The 19,769-nt window shown below is 44.7% G+C and overlaps 1 protein-coding gene across 1 annotated transcript in view; it reads left to right on the plus strand.

Moving 5' to 3' along the window:
* The window catches only part of LOC137306119 (glutamate receptor ionotropic, kainate 5-like), a gene marked incomplete at its 3' end in the record, with an annotated part of 564,706 nt that overhangs the window by 263,408 nt on the left and 281,529 nt on the right, over positions 1-19,769 (plus strand). The gene's annotated exons all lie outside the window — the stretch shown is intronic.

Below are 19,769 nucleotides of genomic sequence, written 5' to 3' on the forward strand. Positions count from 1 at the left end.
CCAGTTTTCCCGGTGTATTTACTGTTTCCCAGTGTTCCCGGTCTATTTACTGTTTCCCAGTGTTCCTGGTTTATTTACTGTTTCCCAGTTTTCCCGGTGTATTTACTGTTTCCCAGTGTTCCCGGTTTATTTTCTGTTTCCCAGTTTTCCCGGTGTATTTACTGTTTCCCAGTGTTCCCGGTTTATTTTGCTGTTTCCCAGTGTTCCCGTTGTATTTTCTGTTTCCCAGTTTTCCCGGTGTATTTACTGTTTCCCAGTGTTCCCGGTTTATTTACTGTTTCCCAGTGTTCCCGGTTTAATTCCTGATTCCCAGTTTTCCCGGTTTATTTACTGTTTCCCAGTGTTCCCGGTTTATTTACTGTTTCCCAGTGTTCCCGGTGTATTTACTGTTTCCCAGTTTTCCCGGTGTTTTTACTGTTTCCCAGTGCTCCCGGTGTTTTTGCTGTTTCCCAGTGTTCCCGGTGTATTTACTGTTTCCCAGTGTTCCCGGTGTATTTACTGTTTCCCAGTGTTCCCGGTGTTTTTACTGTTTCCCAGTGCTCCCGGTGTTTTTGCTGTTTCCCAGTGTTCCCGGTGTTTTTACCGTTTCCCAGTGTTCCTGGTTTATTTACTGTTTCCCAGGGTTCCCAGTGTATTTACTGTTTCCCAGTGTTCCCGGTTTATTTACTGTTTCCCAGTGTTCCCGGTGTATTTACTGTTTCCCAGTGTTCCCCGTGTATTTACTGTTTCCCAGTGTTCCCGGTGTATTTTCTGTTTCCCAGTGTTCCCGGTTTATTTACTGTTTCCCAGTGTTCCCGGTGTATTTACTGTTTCCCAGTGTTCCCCGTGTATTTACTGTTTCCCAGTGTTCCCGGTGTATTTACTGTTTCCCAGTGTCCCCGGTTTATTTACTGTTTCCCAGTGTCCCCGGTTTATTTACTGTTTCCCAGTGTCCCCGGTTTATTTACTGTTTCCCAGTGTCCCCGGTGTATTTACTGTTTCCCAGTGTTCCCGGTGTATTTTCTGTTTCCCAGTGTTCCCCGTGTATTTACTGTTTCCCAGTGTTCCCCGTGTATTTACTGTTTCCCAGTGTTCCCCGTGTATTTACTGTTTCCCAGTGTTCCCAGTGTATTTACTGTTTCCCAGTGTTCCCGGTGTATTTACTGTTTCCCAGTGTTCCCCGTGTATTTACTGTTTCCCAGTGTTCCCCGTGTATTTACTGTTTCCCAGTGTTCCCGGTGTATTTACTGTTTCCCAGTGTTCCCGGTGCATTTTCTGTTTCCCAGTGTTCCCGGTGTATTTACTGTTTCCCGGTGTTCCCGGTGTATTTACTGTTTCCCGGTGTTCCCGGTGTATTTACTGTTTCCCAGTGTTCCCGGTGTATTTACTGTTTCCCAGTGTTCCCGGTTTATTTACTGTTTCCCAGTGTTCCCGGTTTATTTACTGTTTTCCAGTGTTCCCGGTTTATTTACTGGTTCCCAGTGTTGCCGGTTTATTTTCTGTTTCCCAGTGTTCCCGGTGTATTTAGTCTCTCCCAGTGTTCCCGGTGTATTTACTGTTCCCCAGTGTTCCCGAATAATTTTGCTGTTTCCCAGTGTTCCCGGTGTATTTACTGTTTCCCAGTTTTCCCGGTGCATTTACTGTTTCCCAGTGTTCCCGGTTTATTTACTGTTTCCCAGTGTTCCCGGTTTATTTACTGTTTCCCAGTGTTCCCGGTTTATTTTCTGTTTCCCAGTGTTCCCGCTTTATTTACTGTTTCCCAGTGTTCCCGGTGTATTTACTATTTCCCAGTGTTCCCGGTGTATTTACTGTTTCCCAGTGTTCCCGGTGTATTTACTGTTTCCCAGTGTTCCCGGTGTATTTACTGTTTCCCAGTGTTCCCGGTTTATTTACTGTTTCCCAGTGTTCCCGGTGTATTTACTGTTTCCCAGTGTTCCCGGTTTATTTACTGTTTCCCAGTGTTCCCGGTGTATTTACTATTTCCCAGTGTTCCCGGTGTATTTACTGTTTCCCAGTGTTCCCGGTGTTTTTACTGTTTCGCAGTGTTCCCGGTGTGTTTACTTTTTCCCAGTGTTCCCGCTGTTTTTACTGTTTCCCAGTGTTCCCGGTGTATTTACTGTTTCCCAGAGTTCCCGGTGTATTTACTGTTTCCCAGTGTTGCCGGTGTTTTTACTGTTTCCCAGTGTTCCCGGTGTTTTTACTGTTTCCCAGTGTTCCCGGTGTTTTTACTGTTCCCCAGTGTTCCCGGTGTTTTTACTGTTTCCCAGTGTTCCTGGTTTATTTACTGTTTCCCAGGGTTCCCAGTGTATTTACTGTGTCCCAGTGTTCCCGGTGTATTTACTGTTTCCCAGTGTTCCCGGTGTATTTACTGTTTCCCAGTGTTCCCGGTGTATTTTCTGTTTCCCAGTGTTCCCGGTTTATTTACTGTTTCCCAGTGTTCCCGGTGTATTTACTGTTTCCCAGTGTTCCCGGTTTATTTACTGTTTCCCAGTGTTCCCGGTGTATTTAGTGTTTCCCAGTGTTCCCAGTTTATTTACTGTTTCCCAGTGTTCCCGGTGTATTTACTGTTTCCCAGTGTTCCCGGTGTATTTTCTGTTTCCCAGTGTTCCCGGTGTATTTACTGTTTCCCAGTGTTCCCGGTGTATTTACTGTTTCCCAGTGTTCCCTATTTATTTTGCTGTTTCCCAGTGTTCCCGGTGTATTTACTGTTTCCCAGTGTTCCCGGTGTATTTTCTGTTTCCCAGTGTTCCCGGTGTATTTACTGTTTCCCAGTGTTCCTGGTGTATTTACTGTTTCCCAGTGTTCCCGGTGTATTTACTGTTTCCCAGTGTTCCCCGTGTATTTACTGTTTCCCAGTGTTCCCGGTTAATTTACTGTTTCCCAGCGTTCCCCGTGTATTTACTGTTTCCCAGTGTTCCCCGTGTATTTACTGTTTCCCAGTGTTCCCCGTGTATTTACTGTTTCCCAGTGTTCCCCGTGTATTTACTGTTTCCCAGTTTTCCCGGTGTATTTACTGTTTCCCAGTGTTCCCGGTGTATTTACTGTTTCCCAGTGTAGCCCGTGTATTTACTGTTTCCCAGTGTTCCCGGTGCATTTTCTGTTTCCCAGTGTTCCCGGTGCATTTTCTGTTTCCCAGTGTTCCCGGTTTATTTACTGTTTCCCAGTGTTCACGGTTTATTTACTGTTTCCCAGTGTTCCTGGTGTATTTACTGTTTCCAGTGTTCCTGGTTTATTTTCTGTTTCCCAGTGTTCCCGGTGTATTTACTGTTTCCCAGTTTTCCCGGTGCATTTACTGTTTCCCAGTGTTCCCGGTTTATTTACTGTTTCCCAGTGTTCCCGGTTTATTTACTGTTTCCCAGTGTTCCCGGTTTATTTTCTGTTTCCCAGTGTTCCCGCTTTATTTACTGTTTCCCAGTGTTCCCGGTGTATTTACTATTTCCCAGTGTTCCCGGTGTATTTACTGTTTCCCAGTGTTCCCGGTGTATTTACTGTTTCCCAGTGTTCCCGGTTTATTTACTGTTTCCCAGTGTTCCCGGTGTATTTACTGTTTCCCAGTGTTCCCGGTTTATTTACTGTTTCCCAGTGTTCCCGGTGTATTTACTATTTCCCAGTGTTCCCGGTGTATTTACTGTTTCCCAGTGTTCCCGGTGTTTTTACTGTTTCCCAGTGTTCCCGGTGTTTTTACTGTTTCGCAGTGTTCCCGGTGTTTTTACTGTTTCGCAGTGTTCCCGGTGTGTTTACTTTTTCCCAGTGTTCCCGCTGTTTTTACTGTTTCCCAGTGTTCCCGGTGTATTTACTGTTTCCCAGAGTTCCCGGTGTATTTACTGTTTCCCAGTGTTGCCGGTGTTTTTACTGTTTCCCAGTGTTCCCGGTGTTTTTACTGTTTCCCAGTGTTCCCGGTGTTTTTACTGTTTCCCAGTGTTCCCGGTGTTTTTACTGTTTCCCAGTGTTCCTGGTTTATTTACTGTTTCCCAGGGTTCCCAGTGTATTTACTGTGTCCCAGTGTTCCCGGTGTATTTACTGTTTCCCAGTGTTCCCGGTGTATTTACTGTTTCCCAGTGTTCCCGGTGTATTTTCTGTTTCCCAGTGTTCCCGGTTTATTTACTGTTTCCCAGTGTTCCCGGTGTATTTACTGTTTCCCAGTGTTCCCGGTTTATTTACTGTTTCCCAGTGTTCCCGGTGTATTTGGTGTTTCCCAGTGTTCCCAGTTTATTTACTGTTTCCCAGTGTTCCCGGTGTATTTACTGTTTCCCAGTGTTCCCGGTGTATTTTCTGTTTCCCAGTGTTCCCAGTGTATTTACTGTTTCCCAGTGTTCCCTATTTATTTTGCTGTTTCCCAGTGTTCCCGGTGTATTTACTGTTTCCCAGTGTTCCCGGTGTATTTTCTGTTTCCCTGTGTTCCCGGTGTATTTACTGTTTCCCAGTGTTCCCTATTTATTTTGCTGTTTCCCAGTGTTCCCGGTGTATTTACTGTTTCCCAGTGTTCCCAGTGTATTTACTGTTTCCCAGTGTTCCCTATTTATTTTGCTGTTTCCCAGTGTTCCCAGTTTATTTACTGTTTCCCAGTGTTCCCGGTGTATTTACTGTTTCCCAGTGTTCCCGGTGTATTTACTGTTTCCCAGTGTTCCCTATTTATTTTGCTGTTTCCCAGTGTTCCCGGTGTATTTACTGTTTCCCAGTGTTCCCGGTGTATTTTCTGTTTCCCAGTGTTCCCGGTGTATTTACTGTTTCCCAGTGTTCCTGGTGTATTTACTGTTTCCCAGTGTTCCCGGTGTATTTACTGTTTCCCAGTGTTCCCGGTTAATTTACTGTTTCCCAGCGTTCCCCGTGTATTTACTGTTTCCCAGTGTTCCCCGTGTATTTACTGTTTCCCAGTGTTCCCCGTGTATTTACTGTTTCCCAGTGTTCCCCGTGTATTTACTGTTTCCCAGTGTTCCCCGTGTATTTACTGTTTCCCAGTTTTCCCGGTGTATTTACTGTTTCCCAGTGTTCCCGGTGTATTTACTGTTTCCCAGTGTAGCCCGTGTATTTACTGTTTCCCAGTGTTCCCGGTGCATTTTCTGTTTCCCAGTGTTCCCGGTGTATTTTCTGTTTCCCAGTGTTCCCGGTTTATTTACTGTTTCCCAGTGTTCACGGTTTATTTACTGTTTCCCAGTGTTCCTGGTGTATTTACTGTTTCCAGTGTTCCTGGTTTATTTACTGTTTCCCAGTGTTCCCGGTGTATTTACTGTTTCCCAGTGTTCCCAGTGCATTTTCTGTTTCCCAGTGTTCCCCGTGTATTTACTGTTTCCCAGTGTTCCCGGTGCATTTTCTGTTTCCCAGTGTTCCCCGTGTATTTACTGTTTCCCAGTGTTCCCGGTGTATTTACTGTTTCCCAGTGTTCCCGGTTTATTTACTGTTTTCCAGTGTTCCCGGTGTATTTACTGTTTCCCAGTGTTCCCGGTGTATTTACTGTTTCCCAGTGTTCCCGGTTTATTTACTGTTTCCCAGTGTTCCCGGTTTATTTACTATTTCCCGGTTTTCCCGGTGTATTTACTATTTCCCAGTGTTCCCGGTGTATTTACTGGTTCCCAGTGTTCCCGGTGTATTTTCTGTTTCCCAGTGTTCCCGGTGTATTTTCTGTTTCCCAGTGTTCCCGGTGTATTTACTGTTTCCCAGTTTTCCCGGTGTATTTACTGTTTCCCAGTGTTCCCGGTTTATTTACTGTTTCCCAGTGTTCCCGGTGTATTTACTGTTTCCCAGTGTTCCCGGTGTATTTACTGGTTCCCAGTGTTCCCGGTGTATTTTCTGTTTCCCAGTGTTCCCGGATAATTTTGCTGTTTCCCAGTGTTCCCGGTGTATTTACTGTTTCCCAGTTTTCCCGGTGTATTTACTGTTTCCCAGTGTTCCCGGTTTATTTACTGTTTCCCAGTGTTCCCGGTGTATTTACTGTTTCCCAGTGTTCCCGGTGTTTTTACTGTTTCCCAGTGTTCCCGGTGTTTTTACTGTTTCGCAGTGTTCCCGGTGTTTTTACTGTTTCCCAGTGTTCCCGGTGTGTTTACTTTTTCCCAGTGTTCCCGGTGTTTTTACTGTTTCCCAGTGTTCCCGGTATTTTTACTGTTTCCGTGTGTTCCTGGTGTATTTAATTTTTCCCAGTGTTCCTGGTGTATTTACTATTTCCCAGTGTTCCCAGTTTATTTACTGTTTCCCAGTGTTCCCGGTGTATTTACTGTTTCCCAGTGTTCCCGGTGTATTTACTGGTTCCCAGTGTTCCCGGTTTATTTCCTGTTTCCCAGTGTTCCTGGTGTATTTACTATTTCCCAGTGTTCCCAGTTTATTTACTGTTTCCCAGTGTTCCCGGTGTATTTACTGTTTCCCAGTGTTCCCGGTTTATTTACTGTTTCCCAGTGTTCCTGGTGTATTTACTGTTTCCCAGTGTTCCCGGTTTATTTACTGTTTCCCAGTGTTCCTGGTGTATTTACTGTTTCCCAGTGTTCCCGGTTTATTTACTGGTTCCCACTGTTCCCGATGTATTTACTGTTTCCCAGTGTTCCCGGTTTATTTACTGTTTCCCAGTGTTCCCAGTTTATTTACTGTTTCCCAGTGTTCCCGGTGTTTTTACTGTTTCCCAGTGTTCCCGGTGTTTTTACTGTTTCCCAGTGTTCCTGGTTTATTTACTGTTTCCCAGTGTTCCCAGTTTATTTACTGTTTCCCAGTGTTCCCGGTGTTTTTACTGTTTCCCAGTGTTCCCGGTGTTTTTACTGTTTCCCAGTGTTCCCGGTTTATTTACTGTCTCCCAGTGTTCCCGGTGTATTTACTGTTTCCCAGTGTTGCTGGTTTATTTACTGTTTCCCAGTGTTCCCGGTGTATTTACTGTTTCCCAGTGTTCCTGGTTTATTTACTGTTTCCCAGGGTTCCCAGTGTATTTACTGTGTCCCAGTGTTCCCGGTGTATTTTCTGTTTCCCAGTGTTCCCGGTTTATTTACTGTTTCCCAGTGTTCCCGGTGTATTTACTGTTTCCCAGTGTTCCCGGTTTATTTACTGTTTCCCAGTGTTCCCGGTGTATTTACTGTTTCCCAGTGTTCCCAGTTTATTTACTGTTTCCCAGTGTTCCCGGTGTATTTACTGTTTCCCAGTGTTCCCGGTTTATTTACTGTTTCCCAGTGTTCCCGGTGTATTTACTGTTTCCCAGTGTTCCCAGTTTATTTACTGTTTCCCAGTGTTCCCAGTTTATTTACTGTTTCCCAGTGTTCCCGGTGTATTTACTGTTTCCCAGTGTTCCCGGTTTATTTACTGTTTCCCAGTGTTCCCGGTGTATTTACTGTTTCCCAGTGTTCCCAGTTTATTTACTGTTTCCCAGTGTTCCCGGTGTATTTACTGTTTCCCAGTGTTCCCGGTGTATTTACTGTTTCCCAGTGTTCCCGGTGTATTTTCTGTTTCCCAGTGTTCCCGGTGTATTTTCTGTTTCCCAGTGTTCCCGGTGTATTTACTGTTTCCCAGTGTTCCCGGTTTATTTACTGTTTCCCAGTGTTCCTGGTATATTTACTATTTCCCAGTGTTCCCGGTGTATTTACTGTTTCCCAGTGTTCCCGGTGTTTTTACTGTTTCCCAGTGTTTCCGGTGTATTTACTGTTTCCCAGTGTTCCCGGTTTATTTACTGTTTCCCAGTGTTCCCGGTGTATTTACTGTTTCCCAGTGTTCCCGGTGTATTTTCTGTTTCCCAGTGTTCCCGGTGTATTTACTGTTTCCCAGTATTCCCGGTGTACTTACTGTTTCCCAGTTTTCCCCGTGTATTTACTGTTTCCCAGTGTTCCCAGTTTATTTACTGTTTCCCAGTGTTCCCGGTGTACTTACTGTTTCCCAGTGTTCCCGGTGTACTTACTGTTTCCCAGTGTTCCCCGTGTATTTACTGTTTCCCAGTGTTCCCGGTGTACTTACTGTTTCCCAGTGTTCCCGGTGTTTTTACTGTTTCCCAGTGTTCCCGGTGTATTTACTGTTTCCCAGTGTTCCCGGTGTATTTACTGTTTCCCAGTGTTCCCCGTGTATTTACTGTTTCCCAGTGTTCCCGGTTAATTTACTGTTTCCCAGCGTTCCCCGTGTATTTACTGTTTCCCAGCGTTCCCCGTGTATTTACTGTTTCCCAGTGTTCCCCGTGTATTTACTGTTTCCCAGTGTTCCCCGTGTGTTTACTGTTTCCCAGTGTTCCCCGTGTATTTACTGTTTCCCAGTGTTCCCGGTGTATTTACTGTTTCCCAGTGTTCCCCGTGTATTTACTGTTTCCCAGTGTTCCCCGTGTATTTACTGTTTCCCAGTTTTCCCGGTGTATTTACTGTTTCCCAGTGTTCCCGGTGTATTTACTGTTTCCCAGTGTAGCCCGTGTATTTATGGTTTCCCAGTGTTCCCGGTGCATTTTCTGTTTCCCAGTGTTCCCGGTGTATTTTCTGTTTCCCAGTGTTCCCGGTGCATTTTCTGTTTCCCAGTGTTCCCCGTGTATTTACTGTTTCCCAGTGTTCCCGGTGCATTTTCTGTTTCCCAGTGTTCCCCGTGTATTTACTGTTTCCCAGTGTTCCCGGTGTATTTACTGTTTCCCAGTGTTACCGGTGTATTTACTGTTTCCCAGTGTTCCCGGTTTATTTACTGTTTCCCAGTGTTCCCGGTTTATTTACTATTTCCCGGTTTTCCCGGTGTATTTACTGTTTCCCAGTGTTCCCGGTTTATTTACTATTTCCCGGTTTTCCCGGTGTATTTACTGTTTTCCAGTGTTCCCGGTGTATTTACTGTTTCCCAGTGTTCCTGGTGTATTTACTGTTTCCCAGTGTTCCCGGTTTATTTACTGTTTCCCAGTGTTCCCGGTTTATTTACTATTTCCCGGTTTTCCCGGTGTATTTACTGTTTCCCAGTGTTCCCGGTTTATTTACTGTTTCCCAGTGTTCCCGGTTTATTTACTATTTCCCGGTTTTCCCGGTGTATTTACTGTTTCCCAGTGTAGCCCGTGTATTTATGTTTCCCAGTGTTCCCGGTGCATTTTCTGTTTCCCAGTGTTCCCGGTGTATTTTCTGTTTCCCAGTGTTCCCGGTGCATTTTCTGTTTCCCAGTGTTCCCGGTGCATTTTCTGTTTCCCAGTGTTCCCGGTGCATTTTCTGTTTCCCAGTGTTCCCCGTGTATTTACTGTTTCCCAGTGTTCCCGGTGTATTTACTGTTTCCCAGTGTTCCCGGTGTATTTACTGGTTCCCAGTGTTCCCGGTGTATTTTCTGTTTCCCAGTGTTCCCGGTGTATTTTCTGTTTCCCAGTGTTCCCGGTGTATTTACTGTTCCCCAGTGTTCCCGGATAATTTTGCTGTTTCCCAGTGTTCCCGGTGTATTTACTGTTTCCCAGTTTTCCCGGTGTATTTACTGTTTCCCAGTGTTCCCGGTTTATTTACTGTTTCCCAGTGTTCCCGGTTTATTTACTGTTTCCCAGTGTTCCCGGTGTATTTACTGTTTCCCAGTGTTCCCGGTGTTTTTACTGTTTCCCAGTGTTCCCGGTGTTTTTACTGTTTCCCAGTGTTCCCGGTATTTTTACTGTTTCCCAGTGTTCCTGGTGTATTTAATTTTTCCCAGTGTTCACGGTGTTTTTACTGTTTCCCAGTGTTCCCGGTGTTTTACTGTTTCCCAGTGTTCCCGGTTTATTTACTGTTTCCCAGTGTTCCCGGTGTATTTACTGTTTCCCAGTGTTCCCGGTTTATTTACTGTTTCCCAGTGTTCCCGGTGTATTTACGGTTTCCCAGTGTTCCCGGTTTATTTACTGTTTCCCAGTGTTCCTGGTGTATTTACTATTTCCCAGTGTTCCCGGTTTATTTACTGTTTCCCAGTGTTCCCGGTGTATTTACTGTTTCCCAGTGTTCCCGGTTTATTTACTGTTTCCCAGTGTTCCCGGTTTATTTACTGTTTCCCAGTGTTCCTGGTTTATTTACTGTTTCCCAGTGTTCCCGGTTTATTTCCTGGTTCCCACTGTTCCCGATGTATTTTCTGTTTCCCAGTGTTCCCGGTGCATTTTCTGTTTCCCAGTGTTCCCCGTGTATTTACTGTTTCCCAGTGTTCCCGGTGTATTTACTGTTTCCCAGTGTTCCCGGTGTATTTACTGTTTCCCAGTGTTCCCGGTGTATTTACTGGTTCCCAGTGTTCCCGGTGTATTTTCTGTTTCCCAGTGTTCCCGGTGTATTTTCTGTTTCCCAGTGTTCCCGGTGTATTTACTGTTCCCCAGTGTTCCCGGATAATTTTGCTGTTTCCCAGTGTTCCCGGTGTATTTACTGTTTCCCAGTTTTCCCGGTGTATTTACTGTTTCCCAGTGTTCCCGGTTTATTTACTGTTTCCCAGTGTTCCCGGTTTATTTACTGTTTCCCAGTGTTCCCGGTGTATTTACTGTTTCCCAGTGTTCCCGGTGTTTTTACTGTTTCCCAGTGTTCCCGGTGTTTTTACTGTTTCCCAGTGTTCCCGGTGTTTTTACTGTTTCGCAGTGTTCCCGGTGTTTTTACTGTTTCCCAGTGTTCCCGGTTTATTTACTGTTTCCCAGTGTTCCCAGTTTATTTACTGTTTCCCAGTGTTCCCGGTTTATTTACTGGTTCCCAGTGGTCCCGGTTTATTTACTGTTTCCCAGTTTTCCCCGTGTATTTACTGTTTCCCAGTGTTCCCGGTGTATTTACTGTTTCCCAGTGTTCCCGGTGTATTTACTGTTTCCCAGTGTTCCCGGTGTTTTTACTGTTTCCCATTGTTCCCGGTGTTTTTACTGTTTCCCAGTGTTCCCGTTTTTTTACTGTTTCCCAGTGTTCCCGGTGTATTTACTTTTTCCCAGTGTTCCCGGTGTTTTTACTGTTTCCCAGTGTTCCCGGTGTTTTTACTGTTTCCCGGTATTCCCGGTGTATTTACTTTTTCCCAGTGTTCCCGGTGTTTTTACTGTTTCCCAGTGTTCCCGGTTTATTTACTGTTTCACAGTGTTCCCGGTGTATTCACTCTCTCCCAGTATTCCCGGTGTATTTACTTTTTCCCAGTGTTCCCGGTGTTTTTACTGTTTCCCAGTGTTCCTGGTTGATTTACTGTTTCCCAGTGTTCCCGGTGTATTTACTGTTTCCCAGTGATCCCGGATTATTTACTGTTTCCCAGTGTTCCCGGTGTATTTACTGTTTCCCAATGTTCCCATTGTATTTACTGTTTCCCAGTGTTCCCGGTGTATTTACTGTTTCCCAGTGTTCCCGGTTTGTTTCCTGTTTCCCAGTGTTCCCGGTGTATTTACTGTTTCCCAGTGTTCCCCGTGTATTTACTGTTTCCCAGTGTTCCCGGTTTATTTACTGATTCCCAGTGTACCCGGTTTATTTACTGTTTCCCAGTGTTCCTGGTGTATTTTCTGTTTCCCAGTGCTCCCGGTGTATTTACTGTTTCCCAGTGTTCCCGGTTTATTTAATGATTCCCAGTGTTCCAGGTTTAATTCCTGTTTCCCAGTTTTCCCGGTTTATTTACTGTTTCCCAGTGTTCCCGGTGTTTTTACTGTTTCCCAGTGTTCCCGGTGTTTTTACTGTTTCCCAGTTTTCCCGGTTTATTTACTGTTTCCCAGTGTTCCCAGTGTATTTACTGTTTGCCAGTGTTCCCGGTGTATTTACTGTTTGACAGTGTTCCCGGTGTTTTTACTGTTTCCCACTTTTCCCGGTTTATTTACTGATTCCCAGTGTTCCCGGTGTATTTTCTGTTTCCCAGTGTTCCCGGTTTATTTACTGATTTCCAGTGTTCCCGGTGTATTTACTGTTTCCCAGTGATCCCGGTGTATTTACTGTTTCCCAGTGTTCCCGGTGTATTCACTCTCTCCCAGTATTCCCGGTGTATTTACTTTTTCCCAGTGTTCCCGGTGTTTTTACTGATTCCCAGTGTTCCCGGTGTATTCACTCTCTCCCAGTATTCCCGGTGTATTTACTTTTTCCCAGTGTTCCCGGTGTATTTACTGTTTCCCAGTGTTCCCGGTGTATTCACTCTCTCCCAGTATTCCCGGTGTATTTACTTTTTCCCAGTGTTCCCGGTTTATTTACTGTTTCCCAGTGTTCCCGGTGTTTTTACTGTTTCCCAGTGTTCCCGGTGTTTTTACTGTTTCCCAGTGTTCCCGGTGTATTTACTGTTTCCCAGTGTTCCCGGTGTATTTACTGTTTCCCAGTGTTCCCGTTGCATTTACTGTTTCCCAGTGTTCCCGGTGTATTTACTGTTTCCCAGTGTTCCCGGTGTATTTACTGTTTCCCAGTGTTCCCGGTTTATTTACTGTTTCCCAGTGTTCCCGGTGTTTTTACTGTTTCCCAGTGTTCCCGGTGTATTTACTGTTTCCCAGGGTTCCCAGTGTATTTACTGTTTCCCAGTGTTCCCGGTTTATTTACTGATTCCCATCGTTCCCGGTGTATTTACTGTTTCCCAGTGTTCCCGGTGTATTTACTGTTTCCCAGGGTTCCCAGTGTATTTACTGTTTCCCAGTGTTCCCGGTTTATTTACTGATTCCCAAAGTTCCCGGTGTATTTACTGTTTCCCAGTGTTCCCGGTGTATTTACTGTTTCCCAGGGTTCCCAGTGTATTTACTGTTTCCCAGTGTTCCCGGTGTATTTACTGTTTCCCAGGGTTCCCAATGTATTTACTGTTTCCCAGTGTTCCCAGTGTATTTACTGTTTCCCAGTGTTCCCGGTGCATTTTCTGTTTCCCAGTGTTGCCGGTGTATTTAGTCTCTCCCAGTGTTCCCGGTGTATTTACTGTTTCCCAGTGTTCCCGGTTTATTTACTGTTTCCCAGTGTTCCTGGTTTATGTACTGGTTCCCAGTGTTCCCGGTGTATTTACTGTTCCCCAGTGTTCCCGGTTTATTTTGCTGTTTCCCAGTGTTCCCGGTGTATTTACTGTTGCCCAGTGTTCCCGGATTATTTTGCTTTTTCCCAGTGTTCCCGGTGTATTTACTGTTTCCCAGTGTTCCCGGTGTATTTACTGTTCCCCCGTGTTCCCGGTTCATTTTGCTGTTTCCCAGTGTTCCCAGTGTATTTACTGTTCCCCAGTGTTCCCGGTTTATTTTGCTGTTTCCCAGTGTTCCCGTTGTATTTACTGTTTCCCAGTGTTCCCAGTGTATTTACTGTTTCCCAGTGTTCCCGGTGTATTTACTGTTTCCCAGTTTTCCCGGTGTATTTAATGTTTCCCAGTGTTCCCGGTGTACTTACTGTTTCCCAGTGTTCCCAGTGTATTTAATGTTTCCCAGTGTTCCCGGTGTATTTACTGTTTCCCAGTTTTCCCGGTGTATTTAATGTTTCCCAGTGTTCCCGGTGTACTTACTGTTTCCCAGTGTTCCCGGTGTTTTTACTGAATCCCAGTGTTCCCGGTGTATTTACTGATTCCCAGTGTTCCCGGTTTATTTTCTGTTTCCCAGTTTTCCCGGTGTACTTACTGTTTCCCAGTGTTCTCAGTGTATTTAGTGTTTCCCAGTGTTCCCGGTGTATTTACTGTTTCCCAGTTTTCCCGGTGTATTTAATGTTTCCCAGTGTTCCCGGTGTACTTACTGTTTCCCAGTGTTCCCTGTGTTTTTACTGAATCCCAGTGTTCCCGGTGTATTTTCTGTTTCCCAGTTTTCCCGGTTTATTTCAGTTTCCAAGTGTTCCCGGTGAATTTACTGTTTCCCAGTTTTCCCGGTTTATTTCAGTTTCCAAGTGTTCCCGGTGTATTTACTGTTTCCCAGTGTTCCCGGTGTTTTACTGATTCCCAGTGTTCCCGGTGTATTTCAGTTTCCAAGTGTTCCCGGTGTATTTACTGTTTCCCAGTGTTCCCGGTGTTTTACTGTTTCCCAGTGTTCCCGGTGTTTTTACTGTTTCCCAGTGTTCCCGGTGTTTTTACTGATTCCCAGGGTTCCCGGTGTATTTACTGTTTCCCAGTGTTCCCGGTGTATTTACTGTTTCCCAGTGTTCCCGGTTTATTTACTGTTTCCCAGTGTTCCCGGTTTATTTACTGTTTCCCAGTGTTCCCGGTTTATTTACTGTTTCCCAGTGTTCCCGGTGTATTTACTGTTTCCCAGTGTTCCCGGTGTTTTTACTGTTTCCCAGTGTTCCAGGTTTATTTACTGATTCCCAGGGTTCCCGGTGTATTTACTGTTTCCCAGTGTTCCCAGTTTATTTACTGTTTCCCAGTGTTCCCGGTGTATTTACTGTTTCCCAGTGTTCCCGGTGTTTTTACTGAATCCCAGTGTTCCCTGTGTATTTTCTGTTTCCCAGATTTCCCGGTGTATTTACTGTTTCCCAGTGTTCCCGGTTTATTTACTGTTTCCCAGTGTTCCCGGTTTATTTACTGTTTCCCAGTGTTCCCGGTGTATTTACTGTTTCCCAGTGTTCCTGGTGTATTTACTCTCTCCCAGTGTTCCCGGTGTATTTACTGCTTCCCAGTGTTCCCGGTGTTTTTACTGTTTCCCAGTGTTCCCGGTTTATTTACTGTTACCCAGTGTTCCCGGTTTCTTTACTGCTTCCCAGTGTTCCCGGTTTATTTACTGTTTCCCAGTGTTCCCGGTGTATTCACTCTCTCCCAGTGTTCCCGGTGTATTTACTGTTTCCCAGTGTTCCCGGTGTATTTACTGTTTCCCAGTGTTCCTGGTTTATTTACTGTTTCCCAGTGTTCCCGGTTTATTTACTGTTTCCCAGTGTTCCCGGTGTATTCACTCTCTCCCAGTGTTCCCGGTGTATTTACTGTTTCCCAGTGTTCCCGGTGTATTTATTGTTTCCCAGTGTTTCTGGTGTATTTACTGTTTCCCAGTGTTCCCGGTGTATTTACTGTTTCCCAGTGTTCCTGGTTTATTTACTGTTTCCCAGTGTTCCCGGTTTCTTTACTGTTTCCCAGTGTTCCCGGTGTATTTATTATTTCCCAGTGTTCCCGGTGTATTTACTGTTTCCCAGTGTTCCCGGTTTATTTACTGTTTCCCAGTGTTCCCGGTGTATTTACTGTTTCCCAGTGTTCCCGGTTTATTTACTGTTTCCCAGTGTTCCCGGTGTATTTTCTGTTTCCCAGTGTTCCCGGATTATTTACTGTTTCCCAGTGTTCCCGGTTTAATTACTGTTTCCCAGTGTTCCCGGATTATTTACTGTTTCCCAGTGTTCCCCGTGTATTTACTGTTTCCCAGTTTTCCCAGTATATTTACTTTTTCCCAGTGTTCCCGGTGTATTTACTGTTTCCAGTGTTCCCCGTGTATTTACTGTTTCCCAGTGTTCCCAGTATATTTACTTTTTCCCAGTGTTCCCGGTGTATTTACTGTTTCCCAGTGTTCCCGGAGTATTTTCTGTTTCCCAGTGTTCCCGGATTATTTACTGTTTCCCAGTGTTCACCGTGTATTTACTGTTTCCCAGTGTTCCCGGTTTATTTACTGTTTCCCAGTGTTCCCGGTGTATTTCCTGTTTCCCAGTGTTCCCGGTGTATTTACTGTTTCCCAGTGTTCCTGGTTTATTTACTGTTTCCCAGTGTTCCCGGTTTATTTACTGTTTCCCAGTGTTCCTGGTTTATTTACTGTTTCCCAGTGTTCCCGGTTTATTTACTGTTTCCCAGTGTTCCCGGTGTATTTACTGTTTCCCAGTGTTCCCGGTTTATTTACTGTTTCCCAGTGTTCCCGGTTTATTTACTGTTTCCCAGTGTTCCCGGTTTATTTACTGTTTCCCAGTGTTCCCGGTTTATTTACTGTTTCCCAGTGTTCCCGGTGTTTTTACTGAATCCCAGTGTTCCCTGTGTATTTTCTGTTTCCCAGATTTCCCGGTGTATTTACTGTTTCCCAGTGTTCCCGGTTTATTTACTGTTTCCCAGTGTTCCCGGTTTATTTACTGTTTCCCAGTGTTCCCGGTGTATTTACTGTTTCCCAGTGTTCCTGGTGTATTTACTCTCTCCCAGTGTTCCCGGTGTATTTACTGCTTCCCAGTGTTCCCGGTGTTTTTACTGTTTCCCAGTGTTCCCGGTTTATTTACTGTTACCCAGTGTTCCCGGTTTCTTTACTGCTTCCCAGTGTTCCCGGTTTATTTACTGTTTCCCAGTGTTCCCGGTGTATTCACTCTCTCCCAGTGTTCCCGGTGTATTTACTGTTTCCCAGTGTTCCCGGTGTATTTACTGTTTCCCAGTGTTCCTGGTTTATTTACTGTTTCCCAGTGTTCCCGGTTTATTTACTGTTTCCCAGTGTTCCCGGTGTATTCACTCTCTCCCAGTGTTCCCGGTGTATTTACTGTTTCCCAGTGTTCCCGGTGTATTTATTGTTTCCCAGTGTTTCTGGTGTATTTACTGTTTCCCAGTGTTCCCGGTGTATTTACTGTTTCCCAGTGTTCCTGGTTTATTTACTGTTTCCCAGTGTTCCCGGTTTCTTTACTGTTTCCCAGTGTTCCCGGTGTATTTATTATTTCCCAGTGTTCCCGGTGTATTTACTGTTTCCCAGTGTTCCCGGTTTATTTACTGTTTCCCAGTGTTCCCGGTGTATTTACTGTTTCCCAGTGTTCCCGGTTTATTTACTGTTTCCCAGTGTTCCCGGTGTATTTTCTGTTTCCCAGTGTTCCCGGATTATTTACTGTTTCCCAGTGTTCCCGGTTTAATTACTGTTTCCCAGTGTTCCCGGATTATTTACTGTTTCCCAGTGTTCCCCGTGTATTTACTGTTTCCCAGTTTTCCCAGTATATTTACTTTTTCCCAGTGTTCCCGGTGTATTTACTGTTTCCAGTGTTCCCCGTGTATTTACTGTTTCCCAGTGTTCCCAGTATATTTACTTTTTCCCAGTGTTCCCGGTGTATTTACTGTTTCCCAGTGTTCCCGGAGTATTTTCTGTTTCCCAGTGTTCCCGGATTATTTACTGTTTCCCAGTGTTCACCGTGTATTTACTGTTTCCCAGTGTTCCCGGTTTATTTACTGTTTCCCAGTGTTCCCGGTGTATTTCCTGTTTCCCAGTGTTCCCGGTGTATTTACTGTTTCCCAGTGTTCCTGGTTTATTTACTGTTTCCCAGTGTTCCCGGTTTATTTACTGTTTCCCAGTGTTCCTGGTTTATTTACTGTTTCCCAGTGTTCCCGGTTTATTTACTGTTTCCCAGTGTTCCCGGTGTATTTACTGTTTCCCAGTGTTCCCGGTTTATTTACTGTTTCCCAGTGTTCCCGGTTTATTTACTGTTTCCCAGTGTTCCCGGTTTATTTACTGTTTCCCAGTGTTCCCGGTTTATTTACTGTTTCCCAGTGTTCCCGGTGTATTTACTGTTTCCCAGTGTTCCCGGTTTATTTACTGTTTCCCAGTGTTCCCGGTTTATTTACTGTTTCCCAGTGTTCCCGGTTTATTTACTGTTTCCCAGTGTTCCCCGTGTATTTTCTGTTTCCCAGTGTTCTCGGTGTATTTACTGTGTCCCAGTGTTCCCGGTTTCTTTACTGTTTCCCAGTGTTCCCGGTGTATTTATTATTTCCCAGTGTTCCCGGTGTATTTACTGTTTCCAAGTGTTCCCGGTTTATTTACTGTTTCCCAGTGTTCCCGGTTTATTTACTGTTTCCCAGTGTTCCCGGTTTATTTACTGTTTCCCAGTGTTCCCGGTTTATTTACTGTTTCCCAGTGTTCCCGGTGTATTTACTGTTTCCCAGTGTTCCCGGTTTATTTACTGTTTCCCAGTGTTGCCGGTTTATTTACTGTTTCCCAGTGTTCCCCGTGTATTTTCTGTTTCCCAGTGTTCTCGGTGTATTTACTGTGTCCCAGTGTTCCCGGTTTCTTTACTGTTTCCCAGTGTTCCCGGTGTATTTATTATTTCCCAGTGTTCCCGGTGTATTTACTGTTTCCAAGTGTTCCCGGTTTATTTACTGTTTCCCAGTGTTCCCGGTTTATTTACTGTTTCCCAGTGTTCCCGGTTTATTTACTGTTTCCCCGTCTTCCCAGTGTATTTACTGTTTCCCAGTGTTCCCGGTGTATTTACTGTGTCCCAATGTTCCCGGTTTCTTTACTGTTTCCCAGTGTTCCTGGTTTATTTACTGTTTCCCAGTGTTCCTGGTGTATTTACTGTTTCCAGTGTTCCCGGTGTATTTACTGTTTCCCAGTGTTCCCGGTTTATTTACTGTTTCCCAGTGTTCCCGGTTTATTTACTGTTTCCCAGTGTTCCCGGTGCATTTACTGTTTCCCAGTATTCCTGGTGTATTTACTGTTTCCCAGTGTTCCCGGTGTTTTTACTTTTTCCCAGTGTTCCCGGTGTATTTACTGTTTCCCAGTATTCCTGGTGTATTTACTCTTTCCCAGTATTCCCGGTGTTTTTACTTTTTCCCAGTGTTCCTGGTTTATTTACTGTTTCCCAGTGTTCCCGGTGTTTTTACTTTTTCCCAGTGTTCCTGGTTTATTTACTGTTTCGCAGTGTTCCCGGTGTTTTTACTTTTCCCCAGTGTTCCTGGTTTATTTACTGTTTCCCAGTGTTGCCGGTGTTTTTACTGTTTCCCAGTGTTCCCAGTGTATTTACTGTTTCCCAGTGTTCCCAGTGTATTTACTGTTTCCCAGTGTTCCCGGTTTATTTACTGTTTCCCAGTGTTCCCGGTTTATTTACTGTTTCCCAGTGTTCCCGGTGTATTTACTGTTTCCCAGTGTTCCCGGTTTATTTACTGTTTCCCAGTGTTCCCGGTGTATTTACTGTTTCCCAGTGTTCCCGGTTTATTTACTGTTTCCCAGTGTTCCCGATGTATTTACTGTTTCCCAGTGTTCCCGATGTATTTACTGTTTCCCAGTGTTCCCGTTTTATTTACTGTTTCCCAGTGTTCCCCGTGTATTTTCTGTTTCCCAGTGTTCTCGGTGTATTTACTGTGTCCCAGTGTTCCCGGTTTCTTTACTGTTTCCCAGTGTTCCCGGTGTATTTATTATTTCCCAGTGTTCCCGGTGTATTTACTGTTTCCAAGTGTTCCCGGTTTATTTACTGTTTCCCAGTGTTCCCGGTGTATTTACTGTTTCCCAGTGTTCCCGGTTTATTTACTGTTTCCCCGTCTTCCCAGTGTATTTACTGTTTCCAGTGTTCCCGGTGTATTTACTGTTTCCCAGTGTTCCTGGTTTATTTACTGTTTCCCAGTGTTCCTGGTGTATTTACTGTTTCCAGTGTTCCCGGTGTATTTACTGTTTCCCAATGTTCCCGGTTTCTTTACTGTTTCCCAGTGTTCCTGGTTTATTTACTGTTTCCCAGTGTTCCTGGTGTATTTACTGTTTCCAGTGTTCCCGGTGTATTTACTGTTTCCCAGTGTTCCCGGTTTATTTACTGTTTCCCAGTGTTCCCGGTTTATTTACTGTTTCCCAGTGTTCCCGGTGCATTTACTGTTTCCCAGTATTCCTGGTGTATTTACTAATTTCCCAGTGTTCCCGGTGTTTTTACTTTTTCCCAGTGTTCCCGGTGTATTTACTGTTTCCCAGTATTCCTGGTGTATTTACTGTTTCCCAGTATTCCCGGTGTTTTTACTTTTTCCCAGTGTTCCTGGTTTATTTACTGTTTCCCAGTGTTCCCGGTGTTTTTACTTTTTCCCAGTGTTCCTGGTTTATTTACTGTTTCGCAGTGTTCCCGGTGTTTTTACTTTTCCCCAGTGTTCCTGGTTTATTTACTGTTTCCCAGTGTTGCCGGTGTTTTTACTGTTTCCCAGTGTTCCCAGTGTATTTACTGTTTCCCAGTGTTCCCAGTGTATTTACTTTTCCCCAGTGTTCCCAGTGTATTTACTGTTTCCCAGTGTTCCCGGTTTATTTACTGTTTCCCAGTGTTCCCGGTTTATTTACTGTTTCCCAGTGTTCCCGGTGTATTTACTGTTTCCCAGTGTTCCCGGTGTATTTACTGTTTCCC

Source organism: Heptranchias perlo, chromosome 42 (assembly GCF_035084215.1).
Source record: "Heptranchias perlo isolate sHepPer1 chromosome 42, sHepPer1.hap1, whole genome shotgun sequence".
NCBI lineage: Eukaryota > Metazoa > Chordata > Chondrichthyes > Hexanchiformes > Hexanchidae > Heptranchias > Heptranchias perlo.